The 8,724-nt window shown below is 38.8% G+C and overlaps 1 long non-coding RNA gene across 1 annotated transcript; it reads right to left on the bottom strand.

The window, feature by feature from the left end:
• Positions 1–4,807: 4,807 nt before the first annotated feature.
• LOC124683438 lies at positions 4,808–7,119 on the bottom strand. The gene is made up of 3 exons (XR_006996689.1): positions 5,769–7,119; positions 5,492–5,672; positions 4,808–5,077 (listed from the first exon to the last, which is right to left on the bottom strand). It is a non-coding gene; the product is annotated as an uncharacterized LOC124683438 (long non-coding RNA).
• Between the last annotated feature and the right edge of the window lie 1,605 nt (positions 7,120–8,724).

Genomic DNA, 8,724 nt, shown 5'->3' with positions numbered 1-8,724 from the left:
CAGCAGTTTAGACCAACAGAAAAAGAATATGCAAGTCTATGTTATGCCTACCCATACAACATCAGTGTATCTCTAACTCTCGACAGCAAAACTCATAAATGCTTTCTCTCATATGCAACAATCAAACTCAATTTCAACACAACATACTCGGTTAACTTGAACTTTATCAGCATGATGTTCAGGATGTTCTCCATAGGACACTTGTTGACATGAACTCTCAGCAGAAGGAGCGCGCGGGCAGATGATGTTGTAGTGATCACCTCATTGCCCGTGCGAAGCAAGGTCATGCTCAAATATCTAGGATCAGTGTAGATATTATCTTCAGCACATCCTACTTCATAGAGTCTCTCCACTTTTCAGGGGTACTTTAACCGCTCTGACCATGTCCTTTCTTATAATATGTAGATCTTTTGTGAAATCGCTTCCATACTTGATCTACAAGTTACCAAAATGAACATGTTTTAATAGAAGAAAATAGGTATTCTAGTTTATACAACTGGTTAGTGATTTAACCGTATGTACAAAATTCATCAAGGGGTATATATTTCTTCAATTCTCACCTTTGTTCAAGCCTGCTTCATTTCTCACCTTCGTTTAATCCTGTCATTTCATCGAATTTTTGATGACTTGGTACTGCTAAAGTTGGAACAACAGAAATATACATATACAATCTTCATTGGGCATAATTATCAATCAAACTCATATTTTAATTAACACTACATGCAGAAAAATTAATTTTAGTTGAACAATAGGATAAGCACATGGGAAAATTTAACATGGTACGACAAAAATACTCAATACAATAAGATCTATGTAAAATTTGACTTCTAAGATACCTTCGTAAAATTTCCAATCAAACTCCACGAATCAGTATATCACATGTAGGGTATGTGTTTATGAGTCTGGAGATCGTATTTCTTAGCAAGCCCATAATCGATCATATAGACCTACAGATGAAAAAGAGCATAGGCCGTTATGTTTTGCTCATGTCTGGATAAAGAACTTGGCTAATTGTTAATGTTGCATATTAAAGAACTAACACTCATGTAAAATTTATGCCGAAAACAACTCTAGTAGATAACATGTATCCGATAACCTTTTCTGACAAAGCGCACTTGATTAGGTTTTCATCCTAAGCCCACAAGGAAGTTGTCTGGCTTGATGTCATTGTGAAGATATAACCATGAATTGTGATGATAATTTTACATGCGCCGCAAGAGCGTGTCACCGCATGGGGAAGAGTTTTGCGATGCAGCTTGCGGTTGACGGCGTGTCATGGACGGGCACAGGATACTGAAAATGGGTATTAAAAGTCAATTTAAAAAAGCGTCTTCCTGCCAACCCTTGCCAATGAGATTGCTGCATTGGCCGCCGCCACTGAATCCTTCATTGGAGGTTGGAGGAAGCCTGGAAGCCTCACATTATTACGGGAGAGCCAAAATATATAGGCTAGAAAGGACACCTATATTTTTTTTTAGCTTAGCGGGATATGTACTACATGTTAATTTTTTGCTAAAAGAATAGGTATTCAATTGAATACCCATGAATGTATTTGTGCCCGCCACTACGACTTGTTGCGTGAACCTAGTCACCATCGCCGTTCGGAGCCTTGCACCTGATGTGCCTACCACTAACACATCGTAGGAGTGGTCCACCATGGTCTAGGACGGCTGCAAATACTCACAACAAAAGGAACAATTCATGAAAACTATGTTTATAGGATAAAGCATGGATTGGAACTAAAGAAAGTAAAACTACTCTTATAACGATATAGCATAATAGCATCTTGTTGTCTGGAGTTATATTTGGTCAGGTAACTGATCTTCAGCTAGTCTTCAATTTTAATGTCTAATTCGTTGGCAAACATTGTTGCATAACTCCATAGACTATGGCATAAGAGACGAATCTAATGATAATCGAATTCCATTTCCTTTTAGATTACCAGATACATTCTTCATCACACACATTAATATAATTTCAGATTGGATTAGATGGAAAAGAAATGAAAGGGGAAATAGTAACTCAAATGACATGCATGAAACTAAATTTTCACATGAATGTATTAATGCAAAATCACAGATCATGGTAATTTATGGCTTCAACTTTGTACACTTCCATTCGAAAAGGATCCGTGGTAAATTGTACCTTACAGGCAGATAATCTTTAAAAAGGATCAGTTTGTAAATGTATTTACTATCTACAAAACCAGAAAAATAATTCAGTGAAATCCATTTATACATGCATCAAATAGCTAAGAAAGCTAAGTCTGGAGCACTAAATATGTGATTATTGAAATAGCATGTGATAAACTCGCAGGCTTGATAAATATAATTGCAATCATATGCACAACCAAGAAATGACATGTATCAATGCAGACATCAAGACGGGTATCAATGAAAATGTTGAGGAACGCGTAGACACACCCGAGGTGCTTGCATACCGCGGCTACGGAGCCACTCAGACCAGTCAACGATGACATGCATAGTAGACCATCACCACCGCCCTCGACTCCACCACCTCGCCCCCTCCCTACTTTGCCCGTATCAACACACTGAGGATCCTATCTTCTTTCTTCATCTTATGTGTAGATTAAAAGATGAAACACGGACATAACTTAATTCATTAAAGATATCAAGATATTATACTCACTTGGAATCTCCCAGATTATCTGCATCAGATTCTTCACTAACATCATTAGCTTCATTAGCCTTACTTAGGAGCATCCCCTCCCAAGTACACTGATTTTGATTCTTCATGATGTCCCACAAGGAAGATCTGAAAGAGGTGGCTCCGCAATTGAAACCAACTTATGTTGCAAGAACGATCCTAGGAGCAGTATACTTTACTACATTTTCTATCATGAGTAAAACCGTCAATGGGAGTATGTTGACAAAATAATGCATTGGAGATAAATTGCCAAATCTTAAATGAATGAATTGACAGTGCACCACTATATTCAGCCGAATGAAGTTCCTCAAAAAGCAGAACTTGTGAATTACCATAAAACTAGTTGAATGCCCGTGCGTTGCTACGGATTTATTTAAGAAGTATCTTGTGACACATGTAATGTAATACCCAAAATAATATAACAAAAAAATAGTTAGGCGTAATCCGTAACAAGTGTATAATCGGATATCTTATACATAGAAAGCAACAACCGACCATTATTTATCACCGAGTACTAAGATTATATATGCTGGCAGTCCCATCTGAAGCTGTTGAGCAAGAGTAAAACTAAATGCTCGTGTGTTCCTAGGTTTAACAGATTTCGTTGACATGTAGGATCGTTATCTTTGCACCGCATGCCGCGTGTGTTCCTTTAACAGATTTCCTTCACATGTAGCATCGTTATCTTTGCACCGCATGCCGCGTCATTGGTTTCATCTGGGCACTATCCTAAACTTCTCTATGGAAATACAAATCAAAGCATTAACCTCACTCTGACACATTTTCACCTATTTTATTTTTTCAACAATCGTCATGCTCTTCGTTCTTGACGGGTTTATAGTGAAGCATGTAATGTGATGTGTTTCTACAGCATTACTCGTCAGCTAGCCTCGACTTAAAGTGAAGTACGACCACCTGACATTCCATGCGTCCAACAACATATTACATGATTTACAAACATTTAACCGTCAACCAAGATTACATAGTGTATGTTTGCTGTACAGAAGATAAAAAATCAAAAGCCATAATGTGGCAGATTTACAAGTCCACAATCAAGCGTTGAATCATTCTAGTTTTTATTATTACCTTCATATGAAAATTTTGAAACCTTAATAGAGATCAATTTTGACTTCTAGTCATACCAAATGGAGCACCTCTTGGTATTGCTCTTGTTCACATGATAACCTTCATGGAAGAACACATCAATAAAGAGTATATGCAGATAAAGAGAGTTCATATCGATGGTCCTTATTCTTTGAAACTACAAAGAAACCTTGGAATTCGAATTTAATAAGACAATAGACATGAACATGATTACACAAGTCGTGTACTGCCTCATATTCTTGTAATATGTAGTACTCTATTAGACACCTGCATACAAAGGGTATGGATATTTGTTGGGCTCTGAATTTAGATAATTTATTAGAAGATGCCATACAGATGTAGGAATTTCCATGACAATTTTTTTGGATGTGTTGACCAATTACAAGAGGAAGGCACATGAATAAATCACTATCCGGAAGAGCTTTCCTACAATATGATAGCATATATAGCATTACACCAGTTTTAAAATTTTAATTAAAGAGAAATTAACATACAACATGTCAATAAGAAAGTTTAGGATAGGATCACAGGAAATCGGCAGACAAGAATTCTAGGATTAGAAACAACCTATTCCATTCGCTGTGTGAAAAGCCTGCGTTTGGTGTTAACTTGGGTAGACCCGACAACACTTATGCATCCCTTCGAAATGTACGTCACAAATTCCAATTTGAGCTAGTTAGCATCAAGAAACTATTCATGTACTATCAATAGGAGAAATAAGTAAAGTGAGGAGTGAGGCCCTACTTGTAGAGGTACATTATTTATACATGTGTAAAATAGGTAAGTCAGAAGCACTAAACATGGGATGTATTGAAATAGTTTGTGACAAATATATGTCTTTCACAGTTCACACGAACATAAGGCATGACATGGCCTACCTCACACTCTATACATGGCCAACCATTATGAGCTCTGCATCTACGCCCGAGGCGCTCTTGGCCATGCTTGGCCGCAACCAGGGCTCTAACGTGCCCCATCCGAGCAGCTTCACCGCCTCCACCTCGTGACCAAGAAGGGCGCAGTGTTGTCGAAGATCATCTTCTAGCTTTCCTTGCTTTATCTTAATATGATTTCAACCATATGCATGGCCAAGAAATGACATGAATCAATGCAGACATCAAGGCGAGCATCAATGAAAATGTAGAGGGACATAGACACACCTTTGCTTCTTGCATATTGCGGCAGTAGTTCCACTCAGACCAACCGGTGACAGGCAGGCACAATCGACAAGCACCCACCACCCTCATCTTCACCTCCTCGTCCCCTTCCTCTTTGCTCGCAATCATCACCACACTGAACAACCTACCTTCAAAAAATAACAACCTTTTATTTAAAATAGGAAACAATATTTCAAGAAATTGATTTTTTTAATTAAGACCATTTTTTAAGTTCAGAATTTTGTTAGTAAAACATACATGATATGCACAACACATCTAGAATATCACCCATTAGGTTTGGACATGATCTACGAGATAAACTATAAGAATATATAAGAATGCTAACATAGGACCCCAAGAGCCAAAGAAGCAGATGGTTATCAAAATATATGTGGCAATTTCTAGTTAACTATGCTCGGGACATCAACCACCTACAAAGCACACAATACGCAGTTTTCACAAGTGGAAGTTAAATGTGTTCGTGACGGCACAAAAAGAATGTGACCCAAGAAACTGATTAGAGCTATAGATGGATCCGTCTATAATATTATGAAGGTACATACTTGCTCGCAAATCACCTGCTCCCTTGCAAATAGAAAGAAGCTCATCTAGTGGCCCGGAAACTCATATCATGTAGAAGGGCATCTACACCCATAGTTCAGAAAGTTTGTTCTGCATAGTAATGCCTTCTAGTGGTAGACACCTTGTCATCATAAAATGGCCTTTGAGGACACTATATAATACCTGAAAAAAATGCAGAATAAGTGTTTTAATCAGAGCCATGCTATTCCCCAGTTAGGAAGTGAGTCATTTTAGAAACAAAGCAGCAATTTTACATACAATTGATGGATTTTTAAGACCCTTGGCCTCATAAATCACCATGGAGCCAGGGAATTTCTGAAAGGTAAGTCTTGATTTAAGGCTATGTCATAACTTGTCAGGATCACATCAAATGGTAATTCATAGCTGCATTGATTAAAAAATAAAGGAAGTTATAGACCGTGCACAAAAATAACTATAAAAGTACTATAATAAATAATGATCTAAGGCAAGTAAAACAAAGCTATTCCGAGAAATGTAAGAACAACATATGTAATAGCTAGCATGCGCTACCCGATTGAGGGAGATTCGAAAATAAAGTATGCAAACTTAAATGAACATAAATTTGAATCAGATGATGCAGGAAGATTTGTAGATATCTTCATGCACCATTCTCCAGAGAGGATGATGATGCACCTTATCACCGACATACAGGATAACCTGGTAAGGCAAAATATACATTATTCCGGTAGCCAGACATCTGACGCACTTAAGAGGGCATGATACTGCTGAAAGAACCCCACCCATGTGATATAAAATGGAAATTCTAGAACAGTACAGTCTATTGTAACAAATGAAATTAGACAAGGTAAAGTACATATACGAAATGTTCCATGTGAAATTGTTTTGGTCTTCAAGTAGCTCAGCAGGAAAAACTATTTTAGGGTCTTCATACTCCCATATGGTCAGACATAAATATCATCAAAATTACTGTATATTGAATTGGAGCTACGTTATACCATCCCAAATATTCGTGTATGGAAGAGCAGCAGGAAGAAAATGGTAGGCTCACCTCATCGCCTGCAAACAAACAGAACAAGGCATGATTGAATTTAATTAACCCATGAATCAATCTAAACAATATATGTAGGATATATTAGAGAGAATGCAGACGAAAACCACGGCCATATTGGAAGGAGTAGGTATCGGCGCCGATGTGGTAGCAGCGGATGAGCCAACCAACACCATCTCGCTGGTGCAGCTTTGAGCCTTGGGGTGGCGGCGCGGCAGTCCTGGAATGGGGAGACGGTGACAGCGACCCGTATATCACACTTAATTCAGGCTAGAATCAGAGAAGGCAAGACATGATTCACCTAAAGTAATAACTACTAATTCATGATAATATATGTACATCTCTCGTGTATGTGTGCTCTTCTCTAATCATATTAAATGAACAGCAGATCCCCTGGTCAAATTGGAGTAAACATGAGCATATGCAGCACAGTTCTTCTCACCTTGCAAAATTGGAGAGGAAGGAGGCCAAATCGGATGGGGAAGGAGGCTAAATCGGAGTGGACATGGACCGGCTACCTGATTTCCGCCGCCACCCTTCCTGATTCTCGCCGCCGCGCCGGCCTGCGAGCCGTCACCGCAACACCTGTCCCGGTTTCCCAGCGCCATCGCGCTTGCGAGCCGCCACACCCGCCCCGACCCTGCGAGCTGCTGCACCCACTCGTCCGCCACCGGTCCCCTCCGCCCCGGCCTTGCTTATTCGCATGAGAGCCACCGCCGCCGGCCCTCGTTCTCGCCGACGAGGCGTCCAAGTCTGGTACCTGTCGCCGCCGCGCCGACGATTGGAGAAACAAGGGAGCAGGGAGGATGACATTCAATGCTCCGTGGCATGTGGAAGTATTTTGGAAAGATAATTAATTTGACATTTAAATCCTCGTAACTCTGTTTGGCATGTTTTTCTTTTCTTATTTTGACTTGTTTGTGCGGTGGTTCTCAGATCTGGTCGTTTTGTTTTGCCGTGATTCCACCGACCCTATCGTAACACATCAAGGAGTGGATCTGACGGACGGATGTTGAGCGGAGGAGGTGATATTATATTGGAAGGATAGGATGTTCCCAATCTCCTTCACCAAACACGTTGTATGACGTACGACCAACTCGAATATAATAGTACTACTAGTTGAATGCCCGTGCGTTGCTACGGTCATTAGTTTCTTCCACTCTCCGTGTGTGTGAATAGAACTCATTAAAAAATTACATGTATATAAAAATAGCTATTCTAAAAGAATTAAGATTCCATTCTCTTAGAATTATATCCAGGTAAACCGTAACTGGACGTCTTATCCATTGAAAGCAAGAGCATAATTATTATCTTTACTAACTGAGGTCTACTCCCTAAAGCTAATTGTAGGGTGTTATTCTTTAGTAAATATGCTACACTTTCATTGGCTAGTGACCATCCTGCACAAAAATACCTAAGAGTGTGCAATACCAAATACAGTGTGTAAAACCAGTCCGTCTCCCTCTCTCTATCTGACCAAGCAGAAGTAAATAAAGTGTTACATATATCATGTTACAACTGGTTTCAAGTTAACATAAAAAAAAATAGAATCTCTCTCGACATGCATCTTTCTCTTGCTCTTCCCTTTTCAGGCTTCCCCAAATGATGCTTAATGTCACAAGTAGTTTGACTATTCACCATTAGATCATTAAAAGAAAATACATATATTATCATTTCTATATTTATTCCAACCTTTTACATATTACAAAGGATACAAAATTGGTATCTAAGATCCAAAGCATTTAGTTATAAAAACTAAACTGAAATTGTGTGTATTAAATGTGCCTCAACATAACTCGTGGAAAAGCATGCATGGTTAGTATAGAAGAAACAACAAGTAGATAAATATGGCACAAAGTAATTTCAGCTCATTTGAAACAACAAAGAGGTGAATAGGGCGTGCAAGCTTTGTCTCCTGCAAAAACAGCCAGAGAGTTAAAAACATAAGTTAACTCTAAGGGAAGAGAATATATTGAACACAGGGATCTAGTAAATACTATGTACATTACAGCCCTACATGCATGCAAGGATATAGTGGTGCCAAAGAGTACGAGCTAGAAGATAAATCCATTGTATTTCTTCCTAGAAGGCACTTAGATTTACATGGATGACTATCACTTGTTGAATAAAAAATTAAATATGCGTCAGCCTCATCATAAAGTAAATACTGGAAACAACCAAGTT

Source organism: Lolium rigidum, chromosome 1 (assembly GCF_022539505.1).
Source record: "Lolium rigidum isolate FL_2022 chromosome 1, APGP_CSIRO_Lrig_0.1, whole genome shotgun sequence".
NCBI classification, from domain to species: Eukaryota; Viridiplantae; Streptophyta; class Magnoliopsida; order Poales; family Poaceae; genus Lolium; species Lolium rigidum.
Note: the sequence above shows the minus strand (reverse complement) of the source record. Positions and strands in the feature narration are given on the sequence as shown.